Source organism: Ascaphus truei, chromosome 2, assembly GCF_040206685.1.
Source record: "Ascaphus truei isolate aAscTru1 chromosome 2, aAscTru1.hap1, whole genome shotgun sequence".
Classification (NCBI taxonomy): Eukaryota; Metazoa; Chordata; class Amphibia; order Anura; family Ascaphidae; genus Ascaphus; species Ascaphus truei.
The window spans coordinates 300,752,192-300,769,593 of NC_134484.1; positions in this window are offsets into that span (position 1 = coordinate 300,752,192).

The window sequence follows — 17,402 nt, forward strand, 5'->3', positions numbered from 1 at the left end:
TGCTTCACTCCTACAGGTCTTGGGAAAGACATATGAGAAGAAAGGAAGAGGAGAGGTGAATGTGGAAGAGAAAGAAGGAAACATCAATGTGGAGGATGTCTATAACACCGGCTTTGAGGCTATCAAGGCGATGGACTTTACAGAGGAATTGAAGGACTATGTGACCAAGTCAAGCCTTGGTGATGACGTCAGTTTGCACGTGGAGTTTGCCAGAGACTGGATATTGGAGGACGTGGAAAGCGAGGCAGATGTGAGTATTTTGTTCCAGGCTCAGTGTCACTAATGAGTAGGAACAGGTAGCTTAAACTCGTCCCCTTTAAATGCACACGGAGTCCTTCTATTTTCTTTAACTTTATTGGGAGGGGTATAACAAACATAAAAGAACTTGCAGGTAGTATTTGTGAGAGGAAGGTAAAAAAGAATGCACTCACTATTTTCTCACTATTGCTTCTGGTAGTAAAAGAAAGCACATTTTCCTGTGCAGACAGGAATAAGCAATGGTGCATACTAGTAAACAAAACATAGCAGGGTGAGAAGGCTTAACCAACTCAAGATTTGAGCAGAGGGTAGTTGCCAAGGCAACTGGCAGAAGCTAAGGGAAACTACAGGGGATAGCAACCTTTTTGCGACTACACTGAGGCGCTGGCAGCCTCAGAACAGGGAAAGAACATGCAACTGGTTCGAGGACAGTGAGGATTAAGAAGGAGGTGGACAACGGAGACAACATTGTGGACGCAGTCACTGAAGACACTGGCAATGACGTTGATGAAGAGGTCGAGGACCTGCTCATGGAGGACACTGAATGTTAACTTCCTGGAGACAATGAAAAGGAGAGTCTCCTTCTCATTCCCTGTGGAGGATCCAGCAGATCAGGTGCTGAGCTTCATTCTCTCATATCACGATCTACAGCAGCTTCTAGTGTGTGTTACATGGAGGGACATTTCCCAAACCGACACATTCATGATTCACTTCTCCCAAACATCAGGCATTATCACCCAACACATACAATATACCCATGCGCATGTCAAAGGACTGTATTATCAACATAAAATAAAGCTCCCAAGTAAATTACACAAAAAATTATTCTGCAAAGCAACTTTCTTAACAATGTAAAGGGAAAATTAAAGGGATTTTTATCTCCGGAAATGGTTGTGGTTAAGTGACTCAAACAGTTTGATCTACCTGGTATACAGTGATCTGTACCAAAAGAGACATACAGATATACAGAGCCTAAACTCCCATTTTGCTGGTGCTGTGTGATTGGGGGAAACTTAGATTCAGTTCTAACAAGACGTCTATGTTCTCTTTTGGAATTTTTAGGCGTTGGACCAAGATAGGGAAGAAGAAGCGGTACCACTGCCATGTGTTCCGGAATATGTCCCTGTGTATAAAACACTGCAGGCACAGAACATAAATGGCGATTGTGATGAAGATCAGAAGTCACCTGGCTGTTGGTACTGCTGCATCTATCCAGTGAGTCCCAAGAGATCCCTGTTGAGTTCCCTCAGGAGATGTAGGGGAAAGACACCTCCTGTGGCGCTGAGGAATGGTTTAATTGTGATTGTAGACAAAGTTCTTTTCTTGATGGATTCCTCAAGAGAAAAAGAGAAAACAAGCATACACACTGCAATAGTGCATTACCCAGGGACAACTAGGATGTATAAAGAGAGCAATTTTAATACAATATTAAAATACAGTATAACATATAAAATAAAAAACAATTGATTACACTAAAAAAAATTTTTACCAAACTAGTGAACTATCCCTGAGGAAGAAACCCACTATTAGGAGTTTTGAAACATGTACAGTAGGAGGTCTTTTGGCATTACTGAGACACCGTAGCTGTGGAGAACAAGCAGTGACGTCACAGGAGGAGTTGATCGGCTGAACTCTGGGAGAAAGCAGCAAGCAGTGTGCAGCAAGCAGACAACCGAGCAGAAAAGGAGATCCTCTTCCGTGGATTGACACAATTTCACCTCGCAGCAAGCGGTCCCATATGCTGATAAGACCATTTCAATAACGCTTATGTCCTAGTCACTTTTGGTGAGCAGGTTTCCAATTTTACACCAAACGGAGCAAGTTTCAAGACATCTGGTTCATATGCCAAGGCACAGATAGTTCTTTTTAGTATAATTCTTTTTAGTAAATTTTTTTAGTGTAATCAATTGTTTTTATTTTATATGTTATACTGTATTTTAATATTGTATTAAAATTGCTCTCTTTATACATCCTCGTTGTCCCTGGGTAATGCACTATTGCAGTGTGTATGCTTGTTTTCTCTTTTTCTCTTGAGGAATCCATCAAGAAAAGAACTTTGTCTACAATCACAATTAAACCATTCCTGAGCGCCACAGGAGGTGTCTTTCCCCTACATTACCAAATCTGGGTAGGAGATTCCAGATTCACTTCTTTGGGCAGCTCCAGGACTACCTTGGACTCTATATCACAGGTTTTTTGTAATTCATTGTAATTCATTGTTTGCATGAGCACTATTGTTCACCTTTATTTTCACTAGGTTCCCTCAGGAAATGGATGAACAAAAGGAGAAACAACGTTGTTGCCTTTTACACCAGCTGCAGGATCTAGTCGACACTAAGGCCTGGGACCCGGTGCGGCCGGCGGCGGGGGCGGCCACACGCGAGTTCCCCACCAGCAGGGGAATCCTCCCGAGCCGGTCCCGGTCCCCCCTGGCTGCACAGCTTACTACACGCTGTGGCGCGTCAGCCGCTATGGCATACAAGAGAATGGTGATCCCTAGCGTTGACGCGCCACGTGGTGTGGCTGTAAGCCAATGAGGAGGGGAGGCTTCGGGAGGAGGAGAGGCTTCGGGGAGCGGGGAGGAGTGTGGAGTGAAAGCAGCGTGAGTGCCTGTCTGTATGTGTGTCTGAGTGCCTGTCTGTGTGTGTGTCTGAGTGCGTGCGTGCCTGTCTGTGTGTGTGTATGTGTGTGCAAGAGTGCGTGAGTGCCTGCCTCTGTCTGTGCGTGTGTGTGTGTGTGTGTATATGAGTGCCTGCGTGTGTGTGTGCCTGTCTGTGTGTGTGTCTGAGTGCCTGTCTGTGTGTGTCTGAGTGCGTGCGTGCCTGTCTGTGTGTGTGTATGCGTGTGCAAGAGTGCGTGAGTGCCTGCCTCTGTCTGTGTGTGTGTGTGTATATGAGTGCCTGCGTGTGTGTGTGCCTGTCTGTGTGTATGTGCCTGTCTGTGTGTATGTGTGTGTGTGTTGCTTTACTTACCTTCAATCAGCAGCCCGAGCCGTGGAGTGGGGGGGGGGGGAGAGTAGCGGGTCGCTCCGCTCAAGCCACGCCCCCCCTCCCGCTCAAGCCTCCCACTCCCGCCCACCTCCGGCTCCGGCTCCCGCTCCCTACAGACCGCATATCGCGGTCTGTGTATGTCAGCGCCCCGCCTGTATGCAGTGTGGGCGCGCTGACTCTGGGAGCGGGGCCTTAGCCTAAGACCGTCAGAGACACCATGTTTTCGATATAATCCCCTTTGCTAGAGGGGTCTGTAATGCATTGTAATGCAATATAATAACATGCAGAAAATGTTAACAAACCGTCTAGTAGCAAAGCATGTGTGTCCCAAACAGACGGTAAGTAATATAGGGACGCGCAAGTCCCTTATCCCAAAAGCGCAGCCTCTTGTCTGCGCATCTTCATTGAAGCAAAGATGATGAGCGAGTAACATCAACACCTTGCTCATCACTTTTATCCTAACAGTGTAAAATTATTACGCAAGTCAGCCCCTCACATATTACACGTGTGTGATTAAAAGATCCCCAGCTGGAATCCACATCCTCTTGGGATTTTCTCCCTGTCCTTAAAAAGCGGGTTTTCTGTTACTGTGCGTGGATAGGAGGGGGCTCAATTGTAGGAAGCACTTCACGTGGAGTCCCTTATGTGACATGGTCCATGACTGACATGATTAGGCTCTGAGGTGCCACGGGGAGGTTATTTAAATCCTGTGCAGGCGTAGAAAATCAGTCGGTGCCCTGCCACGAAAGTTCTCAGTCTGGAGCTGGCTGTCGGCAAAAATCCTTCCTGAATCCTGCAATAAATTGGGAGCCCTGTCAGAGACAATTTGTGTTGGGAAGCCATGAAGGTGGAATACCTCCCTGATGAAAATATCTGCCATCTCTGGAGCAGAGGGAAGTTTTTTAGTGGAACGAAATGTTCCTGCTCGGAGAAACAGTCGACCACGACCAGGTTTACTGTCATGCCCTGGTAAGAGGGAAGCTCTACAATGAAATCCATGGACAGTGTGACCAGGGATGGGATGGGAATGAAGTAACCGCATGGTAGGGGGCTTGGTACGTTGGTTCGTGCGCATAACATGCAGGCCGAGATGAAAACCTTAATGTCGTTCCTGATCTTCGGCCACCAGAAGGTCCGCTCGAGAAACTCAGCTGTTTTTTTAATCCCAGGGTGCCCCACAATTCTGGATTGATGACCCCATTGGAGGACTTGTAGACGAAGAGGGGAGGGTAGCAAGAGCCGACAAGGAGGTACATAAATACTAGTGGGGAGCTCAGAATGGGCTTTACGAATGAGATCCATGACCGTGGGAGTGATAGCCGTGACAATTCTGGAAGGAGGAATAATGGGCACCTCGTCAGTCTACAGTGCATCCTCAGAAGAAAAGTGACAGGACAAGGCATCGGCTTTAACATTCTTGGATCCCGGTCTAAAGGAAATAATATAGTTGAACTGAGTGAAAAAGAGAGCCCTTCTCGCTTGGAGGGTATTCAGCCTACATGCCGCCCCAAGTTACTCCAAGTTACGGATGTCCGTTAGCATGGTCACAGGCATTGAAGTTGCCTCAATGAGATGTCTTCATTCCTCCAGTGACATCTTTACCGCCAAGAGCTCCTGATTCCCAACATTATAGTTACGCTGTGCTGCAGAGAACTTCTTAGAGAAGAAGCAACAAGGATGCAGATGCGACTGGAAATCCATTCTCTGTGAAAGTACTGCACCAACATCAACCTTGAGGATGAACAGACGGAGAGGATCTGGGTGAACAAGAATGGGAGCCGAAAAGAGTCTCTTTAATTTGAGAAAGGCAGCTTGTTCCTCTGGAGACCAAGAAACATGCTCTGCTCCCATTTTGGCAATGGTCGTTATAGGTGCGACTATTTTTGAGAAATCCCTGATGAAACAACGGTAATAGTTTGCGAATCTAAGGAACATTTGAATGGCCACTGCCCAAGGGACTTAAATCCAATCTAGGATAGCAGAGACCTTGGCAGATCCATCTGTAAGCTTTGAGCAGATATTATATATCCAAGGAAAGCAAGACTAGATTTCTCGAATTCACAGTTTGAGCTTGGCAAACAGTTGATTCTCATGAAGGTGTTGAAGCACCATATTTACCTGCTCACGATGTTGTCCAAGGATTTAGAAAAAATAAGGATGTCATCGAGGTAGACGGCGATACAAGACCCCAGTAAGTCTCTAAATATCTTGTTGACAAAAAAGTGGAAAACTGCGGGGGCATTACATAGCCCGAAGGGCATGACGAGGTACTCCTAGTAACCATCTATGGTGTTAAACACCGCCATCCACTCATCCCCCTGCCTGATTCGGACCAAGTTATAGGCTCCTCTTCGATAGAGTTTGGAGAAGATGGTTGTGCCATGAAGGCGATCGAGAAGTTATGGAATCAGAGGGAGTGGGTAGCGATTCGTAACCGTAATGTTGTTAAGGCCCCTGTAGACTATACAGGGTCTTGGGGACCCATCTTTTTCTGGACAAAAAAGAAGCCCGCACCTGCGGGAGAGCTGGACTTTCGAATAAATCCGCGAGCAGATTCTCTTCTATATAAGCCTTCATGGCTACCGTCTCTGGTTCTGACAAAGGGTAAGTCCACCCCCATGGAGGAACTGTCCCAGGGAGCAGATCGATGGGACAGTCTAAAGGACTGTCAGTTCTTCTGCCTGCCTTTTGCTGAAGACGTCCTGAAAAGACTGGTAGGCCGGAGGAAGATTCGCAAATGCCTCTGGTTTGGAGCAATGAATATTCTGCAAGGATTGTGGGAAACCAGACACTTCGCCCTACAGCAAGGAGCCCATGTCGTCACCTGACCCGATGACCAGTCGATCTGTGGATTATGGACTCGTAGCCATGGGAGTCCCAGAACAATGTCCGTGTCTGGAGAATGAATCACATCCATATGTATGGGTTCGTGATGAAGCACTCCAATGGTAGCTGTGAGGGGAATAACTCCTGAAGGATAGTCCCGGGCCCCAGCGGTCTGCCATCCAGAGTCACGATGGTCACAGGAGAAGATTTCTTCCTGAGAGGAATGCCATGTTGGGAGATCCTTATACAGTACCTGGGGCCCATTCTCGCTGAAGATTAAGAGGAAGATGGGTACGAAGGCCACACGTCATCTGCCTGTTGGTATTTCTGCAGTAACACCCAAAAGGTCCCCGTTTAGGAGATGGATCAAGAGGAGAGGCAATGACGTCTCCTTTTAAACCAGCTGCAGGATCCAGTCAACACTAAGACATTACATTTTCTATGGAAGCCCCTGTGCTAGAGGGGTCTGTAATGCATTGTAATGCAATATAATAACATGCAGAACATGTGTAACAAGCCCCTCTGGTAGCAAAGCATGTGTGTCTCCAACACAGATGGTAAGTAACATAGGGGCGTCCCATAAGCGCAGCCGCACATTTTTTTTAAGCATCTGAGCATTTTCAGAGAAGCAAAGATGCTGAGTGAGTAACAACAACACCTTGCTCTTCACATTTATACTAACAGTGTAAGATTATTACACCAGTCAGCCCCTCACATATTACACCCACATCCTCTTGGAATTACATTTCTCTGTTCCACTAAAGGGGGGTTTCTGTTACTGTGCGGGGATAGGAGGGGGCTCACTTGTAGGAGGCTACATCACCTGGGGATACAGAAGAGAGAAAAATAAATGTAAGGAATCCGGTTCTGCTTTTGGTTAGAGCCTTGCAGAACTTTGCAGTTTCTAGTTACTCCCTCTGGCAATCTATAAGCACCTGTGCTAGCTATCTCTGCTGCCCAAGCCGGTGCTCTGTCATTGGAGGAATTCTCACACACCTCCCTCCTGTGATTGGCTCACTGCCCTTTATATGCTGGGCTTTGGCACTGAGTCAGTGCCGAGCATAATCCTTCTCTGGACGTTACTGTGTTCAGCCACAAGCCTCCTGGCTTGTCTCGTTTGTGTACTAACCTTTCTAGTTTTCGTTATTAGTTCCTGAGTATCATGAGGCCTGCTGTTACTCTTCACGCAGCGGCCTGAATTCCTGTGTTCCTGAGGTCTGCTGCTACACTTCACGCAGAGACCTGTCCCAGATTCCTGTGCTGAAGCATTGGTTTGCCAGCACTGGTCCCTGCATCCTGCTGCATACACCTCTTGCAGAGGTTGCTGTTTTCACCCCGTGGCCTGCTGCTCTTTCTCCTTCGCAGAGGCGAGCTTGAACTCCTGTGCTGAAGCACTGGTTTACCAATGTTGCCTGGCGGTGTGCCCACTCCGGTCAGTCTTCCCTATCCTAGACCGTGGACGCCACTCGCGCAAACCCCGTTCCTGACCTGCAGCGATTACGCTGAAGCAGGAGGACCTGCTTGATTTCCTGTTGCCGACCCTCTGCTTTGACTTCGACTACCCGGATATCTCCTCTCCGACTCTGGCTCGTCCAACGACTATGCTGTTCTCTCCAGTCCTGAACCCGGCCTGTTTGACTATGAACTTTGCACTCCGGACCAGTCTGTGCAGTCTAAGGTCGGTGATTTCATAACCCAGCCTCAGCCACGCGGTCCGGCCATGGTTTGTGGCGAGCACAACCATGACAACAAATAAAAAAGCAGAAGAGAGAAGAGCCAAAGAAAGGAGACAAGCAGGAGAGAAGATAAGAGAAAATATAAAAGACACGAAAAAGAGGAAGAGAAAGAAGAGAGAGAAGGAAGGAGCATTGTAAGGAGGCAAAGCCAAAGATAGGAAATCGGAGCAGAAGAGAGAGAACAGGATAGAAGAGAATAGGGATATTAGAGAGAAGATGCAGGATAGGAAGACAGGGAAACTGAGGAAGAGAAGCGTTAGAGAGAAGATAAGAAGGGGAGAAAGAACAGAATAATACAGAAGGAAGAAGCAGACTCGGTAGGTCTTTCCCAGCATCTTTTTCTCTTTTCCTTTCCCTTTTCCCATCATGTCTCTCTCTCTGTCTCTCTCTTCTCTCCCTCATGTCTCTCTCTTTTCTCCCACTCATGTCTGTATCTCTTTTCTCCCCATCATGTTTGTCTCTCTCTTCTCTCCCTCATGTTTCTCTCTCTTCTCCCCCTCATGTCTGTCTCTTTCTCCTTTATGTCTGTCTCTTTTCTCCCCATCATGTCTTTCTTCTCCCCCTCATGTCTCTCTTCTCCCCCTCATGTCTCTCTTCTCCCCCTCATGTCTCTCTTCTCCCCCTCATGTCTCTCGTCTCCCCTTCATGTCTGTCTCTCGTCTCCCCTTCATGTCTGTCTCTCTTCTCCCCTTCATGTCTGTCTCTCTTCTCCCCTTCATGTCTGTCTCTCTTCTCCCCTTCATGTCTGTCTCTCTTATCCCCTTCATGTCTGTCTCTCTTCTCCCCTTCATGTCTCTCTCTTTTTTCTCCCCTTCACATCTCTCCCTCTTGTCCCCTTCACATCTATCCCTCTTCTCCCCCTCATGTCTCTCTCTTCTCCCCCTCATGTATCTGTCACAAGACTCCAGGAGCAAGATAGGACCTTGATGGCCAGAACAGCAGGGATGGCAAGGATCGTCAGGATCATGACCGAGGTCAGCAGCAGGCAAGGATCGTTGGGTTCACGGGCTGAGGTCTGTGGCAGGCAAGGATCATCTGGGTCATGGGCAGGGTTCAGTGGCAGGCGGCAAGCAGGATCGTCATGGTCCAGGCAGGAGTCGGCAGCAGGAAGGCAGGAACAGGGCAGGGGAGTACTGGGACCAGGGACCAGGAAACAGACGGGGCAAACTAGCTCAATAGCGATGTCCGCTGAAGCGGCGTCACTCCAAGTTCTTGCCTTTGACGCTGAAGCAGCTTCACCCAAGATTGCCTAATGATGACCTCAGCTCGTGACCGCGACCATCGCTTCTATGCTGCCTGCCCTGACCCCAGCTTGTCTCCTGATAATCCTGCATTCTCCAAACCTGACCTGGCTATGTTTTAGTATGGACTGCGCAACCCTGAATTGGCTTCGTGGTCTAAGGTCGGTGTTTTCATATCCCCACCTCAGCCCCAAGGCCTGGTCCCAGTTTGTGGCGAGCACGATCGTGACAGTATGTCCAGCCCTTGTTGTTTCACAAATACCCACTTCAGAGGCAAGCTTAACTTTCTCTGATTCTAGTGAAGCGTCTAATCTGGTCCCTGTTGTTTCTCAAATACCTACTTCAGAGACCAGTATATCTTACCCGGACCCCTGTACCCCTGTACCTAATGTGACCACTGCTGCTTTTCTGACATCCAGTTTAGGAACAACCATATTCTTCACTGGCTATTCTGCAGCTCCTGTAGTAATCAAGGACAACTTTAATTCCCTCACTGCAAAGAATACTTTGTCTCCTATTCCCCCCACAGTACCACATGCAAACTCTGAATCTGGGATTCCCACTCCTCAGACAATACTGTCCCTCACTGACTCTTCCACAGTATTTGAGGTATCCGCTACAGATTGCATGACTGCTGTCGCAATGTTTCAAAGAACTGTTTCAAAGGACTGTGATCATAACATGGTCTCATTTGAAATAAATTATCAAAAAATAGATTTCTTGGGTTCAACAAAGACCTTAAACTTTAGAAAGGCAGATTTTAATAAACTGAGGTCTAATCTAGTAGTAATACAATGGGATGATGTATTTGCAGGGAAAAATATAGAAGATAAATGGGCAGTCTTTAAAACATTGTTAGAAAAGCACACTTATCAGTGTATACCCTTGGGTAATAAGTATAAAAGAAATAAGTCAAAACCAATGTGGCTAAATAAACAGATAGGGGGGGAAATGGACAAGAAGAGGAAGGCGTTTAGATTCTTTAAGTCAGAAGGGACAGAGACATCGTATCAGAATTATAAGGAATGTAACAAAAATTGCAAAAGGGCAATTAAATTAGCAAAAATGGATAATGAAAAAAGGATTGCAATAGAAAGTAAGGTCAACCCTAAAAAGTTCTTTAAGTACCTTAATAACAAAAAAAATTAGAAAAAAAAGTATAGGACCCTTTCAGTGTGAGATGGGTAGGCAGATTATTGGAAATAAGGAAAAAGATGAGGTATTAAACAAATTCTTTGCCTCTGTGTTTACCAAGGAAGAATCAAGTTCAATAGTAGTGCCGCAGGAGGAAGCCACAACCTCCATATTAATGAACAATTGGTTAACTGTGGAAGAAGTTCATAAGCGACTTGAAAAAATTAAAGTAAATAAGGCACCTGGCCCTGATGGCATACATCCAAGAGTTCTCAAGGAGTTAAGCTCAGTAATAGCCAAACCATTATATTTAATTTTCAAGGACTCTATTTCCACAGGCTCAGTACTACAAGATTGGCGTATAGCAGATGTGGTGCCTATATTTAAAAAGGGAGCTAGATCACAACCGGGAAATTACAGACCTGTAAGCCTGACTTCAATAGTAGGGAAACTACTTGAAGGTTTAATACGGAAAATATTCAGGAATACCTAATGGTAAACAAAATTATTAGTAATAGTCAGCATGGATTTATGAAGGATAGATCTTGCCAAACTAACCTTATTTGTTTCTTTGAGGAGGTAAGTAGGAATTTAGACCAGGGTAATGCAGTTGATGTGGTCTACTTAGATTTTGCAAAGGCTTTTGATACGGTTTCACACAAGAGGTTGGTGTACAAAATAAAGAAAGTTGGACGCAGTAATAATATATGCACCTGGATTGAAAACTAGTTAAAGGACAGACAACAGAGGGTTGTCATAAATGGAACTTTTTCAGGTTGCGCTAAAGTCGTGAGTGGAGGACCTCAGGGATCGGTACTGGGACCCCTGCTTTTTAACTTGTTTATTAATGACCTTGAGGTTGGGATCGAGAGCAAAGTCTCCATCTTTGCTGATGATACTAAATTGCGTAAGGTAATAGAATCAGAGCAGGATGTAATTTCTCTTCAGAAGGACTTGGAGAGACTGGAAACGTGGGCAGGTAAATGGCAGATGAGGTTTAATACAGATAAATGTAAGGTTATGTATTTGGGATGCAAGAATAAAAAGGCGACTTACACATTAAATGGAGATATATTGGGGGAATCCTTGATGGAGAAGGATTTAGGAGTGCTTGTAGACAGCAGGCTTAGCAATAGTGCCCAATGTCATGCAGTAGCTGCAAAGGCAAACAAAATCTTATCTTGCATCAAACGGGCAAGGGATGGAAGGGAAGTAAACATAATTATGTAACTTTACAAAGCACTTGTAAGACCACACCTTGAATATGGAGTACAATTTTGGGCACCAATCCTAAGAAAATACATTATGGAACTAGAGAGAGTGCAGAGAAGAGCCACCAAATTAATAAAGGGGATAGACAATCTAACTTATGAGGAGAGGCTAGCTAAATTAGATTTATTTACATTAGAAAAGAGGCGTCTAAGAGGGGATATGATAACTATATACAAATATATTCGGGGACAATACAAGGAGCTTTCAAAAGAACTATTCATCCCACGGGCAGTATTATGGACTCGGGGCCATCCCTCAAAGGTTGGAGGAAAGGAAATTTCACCAGCAACAAAGGAAAGGGTTCTTTACAGTAAGGGCAGTTAAAATGTGGAATTCATTGCCCATGGAGACTGTGATGGCAGATACAATAGATTTGTTCAAAAAAAGGTTGGACATCTTTTTAGATGGGAAAAGTATACAGGAATATACCAAATAAGTATACATGGGAAGGATGTTTATCCAGGGATTAATCCGATTGCCAATTCTTGGAGTCAGGAAGGAATTAATGTTTCCCTTAATGGGGTTTTTTGTTTGCCTTCCCCTGGATCAATAAGTAAGTATAGGTATAGGATAAAGTATCTGTTGTCTAAATTTAGCATAGGTTGAACTTGATGGACCTATGTCTTTTTTCAACCTCATCTACTATGTAACTATGTAACTATGACCCTGTGTTCAAAACAGAGGTATTTGCTACTGTCCCCTCGACAGTATCACGTGAAGCCTCGGAGTCTGGGACTTCCATTCCTAAGTCAAGTACCTGTTGTCCTGATTCTTCCTCAGTGCTAGATGTACCCAGTTCTAGCTCCAAGACTTCTGTTTCTAAGGCTGCGCTTATAGTGCCGGCTACTGCTACAGCTACGGCTACGGGTGACGTCTCCCGTCTCCGTAGCCCAAGCAAAAGTTGTAATTTGAGTTTGGGAGACGTCTCTTGCTACAAGGGGAGTGACAGAAGGCAGAGAGGTGGGGACAAGAGCTAGGGGGGAGGCTGAAATGGAGAGGAGTTGTAATTTCTGTTTGTATGCTGAATTTACAGAACTTTTCCTTTAAATTACATGAGAATTTACTATTTTAAAGTTGTTCATATAGTGTGTTTCACTTCACACACACACACACACACACACACACACACACACACACACACACACACACACACACACACACACACACACACACACACACACACACACACACACACACACACACACACACACACACACACACAGCCACTACTGTTCGCCTTATGTATAGAACCCCTGGCGGCACACATCAGAAATAACCCAGATATCTCTGGTATCTTAGTGGGAGACCAAATGCATAAAGCCGCTCTATATGCGGACGATGTCATTCTCACATTAGACAAACCTCTCACATCTCTTCCAAACGTATTCAATATCCTGGGCAAATTTAACCAAATATCGGGATTTAAGATCAATCAGTCTAAATCTGAAGCCCTCAATATTAATTTACCAAAAGAAGTCGAAAAGCTGATTGACCTCAATTTTAATTTCAAATGGCAACCCTCCGCTATCAAATATTTAGGGGTTTATCTCACGAGGGATTACAAATCTTTATATAAAGCAAATTTCCCCAAGGTCATTAAGACGTTGGGGGAGGATCTCCGGACCTGGATGAGGGGGAGTATCTCATGGATTGGGAGGATACATAGCGTGAAAATGAATCTCCTCCCAAAGATGTTATATCTCTTCCAGAGTCTCCCGATCCCTCTGGTACAGGCGGACATCCTCTCCCTCCAGTCAAAAATAACGAAATTTATTTGGAACAAGAAAAACCCAAGAATTGCTAAGGGGATCTTAAAACGCCCCACAATAAGAGGAGGGTTAGCGGTGCCTTGCTTGCAGGCCTACTACAAAGCAGCCTAGTTAGGGCAGATTCTCCAATGGCACACTGACCCAAGCTTACGGAGATGGGTAGAGTTGGAGAGGAAATGTTGTGCACCAATTGAAATGCGAAACTTAATCTGGCTACCCAGAGAAGGGGTACGCAAGATGAACATTCCGCTGCAGACCATGGTCAATTCATTAAAAGTTTGGGAGGCCACGAAATTCAGATGTCAGTTGACTACCAAAACATCATTAATGACGCCAATTGTGGGCAATCCAGACTTCGCTCCGGGCCTGAATAGCAAAAACTTCCTGATTTGGACTCAAAAGGGGTTCTCCCGTCTAAAGGATCTGGAGGGCATAACGACCATACAAACATTTGAACAAATTAAATCCTCTAAAAATATCCCAAATAGTGAATTCTTTAGGTACCTCCAGATCAGAGATTTCTATAATAAAACGCCAATTAGACCGGCCTGAACAAATTTTGAGCAGCTGTGTTCCAGAGATATACGGACACAAGGGGACTCACATCTAGAATGTACAGGGAAGTGATCTGCCAGACGAAGACCATTGACAATAGACTGAGTTACATGAGACATTGGGAAATAGACCTAGAGGAGACACTAGAGGACGACGAATGGGACAGAATTATACAGGCGGCTGCAAAAAGCTCAATCTGCACCACATTAAAGGAGAACGCATATAAAGTCCTTATGAGGTGGTATTACACTCCGACGCGCTTAGCGAAATTTGTAAAAGGCTACTCCCCTCTTTGCCCTAAGCAATGTGGTGAAGTGGCAGATCTCCGACATATGCTGTGGTCTTGCACTAAGGTGGCCCCTATTTGGGAACAGATTAGAGATTGGATTCGGCGGATTCTCGATTTGGAGATCCCCCTGGACCCGTGGCTGTTCCTGTTGGGCAGGCGGATCCAGGGTCTGTCAAATGAGACGCATAAATTGATCGCGCATTTTGCAACTGCTACGAGGTGCGAGATTGCAGCATTATGGAAGCAACAAGAAATCCCAATTATCCCTATGATCAAAAACAGAATTTGGCATGTCCGCCGGATGGAACAATTTAATGTTTAGTTTAGTTAATGACTCCGGCACAAAATTTCTAAAGGTGTGGGAACAATGGTTGGCCCAGGTAGACATCCCAGGAGTGGATGCCACCACAATCTTGCACTAATTTACCTAGGTGCGTTCTCCTTTGAGGGCAGATCAGACGACACGACATAGTGACTTACAGATAGCAGACTGCCCCACAGGCTTAGAGCTGGAAAAAAGGATACATAAGAAGAGCCCGAGCCAGGTAAACTCCTCAGCCGACGCCGAACAAGGTGGCCAAAAGTCAACAGAAAGAGCAGAAACAAGAAATACCCGCCGCTCATCCCCCATCCCCCCCCTTCACTACCCTCCACCCCTGTCCCCTTGTCAAGTTCGTCCCGTCTTGTTTGTAAAGTGTTCTGTAGATGTGTATTAGTAGTGTCTATATATGTGATTGATATAATTGGAACCATTACAACGGGCTGTGTTACATTGGTTGTACTTGCAATTTCCAATAAAAAATTCAAAGTTGAAAAAAAAAAAAATAAATACACCCGCAACCCCCCAATACATATAAAAATAGAACCCCAATAATAAAACGCTGCACCCGGTGCTGGGTCTCTCAGCAGCGGCGGATGTCAGCTGGGCTAAGCTTCCGCCTTGCTGGCGTGAGAGGGAGGCCCGGCACACACATGAGCAGCCATTGTGGGACTGAGAGGTAGAACACGAAGCAAATAGCGCATGGCCAGGGAGTCAGGTGGTGGATAAAAAGTAAATTCCATTTATTTCAGTGCATGACTGATGAAATCATTACCCCAGAGGGGAAGAAACACACAGCCTCCTACGCGTTTTGGATGGGTAGGTCCTTTATCAAGGAGTACTTGATAAAGAACCTACCTGTCCAAAACGCGTAGGAGGCTGTGTGTTTCTTCCCTTCTGGGGTGATGATTTTATCAGTCATGCACTGAAATAAATGGAATTTACTTTTTATCCCCACCTGACTTCCTGGCCGTGCGCTATTTGCTTCGTGTTCTACTGATACTGGATTTCCCTTCCATGGCTGGCACGCCACTACGGATCCCCAGAGATTGTGGGAGTAGGTAAGAGACTTACATTTATTTATCATGACTACTATAGTTGAGTACTCTTATTTGTATTATTCCCAGTGGATGCTGTATTGCTTATGTCCTTTTGAGTGACTCACAGGTCATTTCCATTAATACCCACTCCCACTTATTCTACTATGGGGCTTTTCTAAGATGCTTTGATATCTGGATGAAGTTATACTGGGGTGGAGCACCCTATTTCCCCCATTTGTCCTTGGACTGAGAGGTGCCTGCAGCGGGGCAGGGCCGGCAGCAACTGCTGTGACCTGCAGCCGGGCCCCTGCCACTGCCAGCCCCCCGCAGTCCCTCCAGCCGCCGGGCTACTGCCACCCACCGGCCCCCCGCAGTCCCGCCAGCTGCCAGGTCCCCGCCACCCCCCCGCAGTCCCACCAGCCGCTGGGCCCCCGCCACCACTCACCCCCCATAGCCAGCCACCGCCCTCCCCACCACCACACCACCCTCCCCCCTGCAGCCACTGGCCCAACCTGTGATAATCCCCAAGGCAAGTCTGATTTGTATATGTATTGGGGGTGTATTTTATATATGTATTGGGGGGGAGTGGGGTATATATGTAGATGTATAGGGGGGAGTGGGGTATATTTGTAGATGTATTGTGGGGAGTGGGGTATTTTTAGATGTATTGGGGGGTGGGATGTGTTTTTGTATGTATTGGGGGGTTAAGTAAAAGTTATGCGCTAAAAAAATATTTCCGTGGTAGGTGCGCATTGGGTTGGGGGGGGGGGGAGTTTCTGCTCCTTTCATTTGTCCTGGGACCCATGATTTCTGTTGGCGGCCCTGATCTCACACACACACAATCACACACAATCACTCAATCACACACACAATCCCACACACGCAATCTCACACACAATCCCACACACATCATCCCCCCCACACACACAATCACTCAATCACACACACACAATAACTCACACACACAATCACTCACATACACAATCACTCACACACACTCAATCACTCACAAACACACAATCACATACACACTCCCACAATCACAGTCACACACACACACACACACACACACACACACAATCCCCCCTCCCACACACATTCACACAATCCCACACAATCAATCACACACACTCACAATCCCACACAAATACACACACACAATCCCACACACACACAATCACACACACACACACACACACACACACACACACACACACACACACACACACACACACACACACACACACACACACACACACACACACACACACACACACACACACAATCTCCCCTCACACACCAATCCCCCCTCACACACACAATCACACACACACACACACACACAAACACACACAATCCCACTCCCCCCCTCTCCCTGCACTCACATTTCCCCTCTCCCTGCATCAGATCAGAAGCTATCTGAGTGGTTACAATCTGTCACATGAGGAGACCGTCTCTGTAAAAATCAAATTCTACTGACTACAGAGATTCATGTCTCTTCGTCGCTCCGTCGCCCCTTCTATTAGCGCATGCTACAGATTCAATGCATTTGTTTTGAAGCGACATTGCCGGCACTATAAGCGCAGCCTAAGTAAGGTTTACCGCTCACTGTGCCTCCTGCTATACCAAATAAAATCTGTTTTCTCACCTTTCAATTTAAAACCAGAGACAGAACATAAAACACAGACAAAGCTCAGTTTTAGCACATCCAGTGAAACTCATACACGGTACAGTGCCTAAACATATACTGCTCCGGCAGCTTTTATTCGAAGTAATCACCGGCTTGTATCTGGCATGTTCCTGGAATGCCACGCTGTTCACCCGGAGCATGCCGGGCTCCCAGCCAGGGTCATGCCTGGCTGACGCGCGGTTGATGTGTTTATTGATAATGGTTCGGATTTTAATAGGCTGCAATGCTTCGCGTGTCCGCCAGATGGCAGAAATTCATGAATTGTAATGCGCCGAATCAGTAA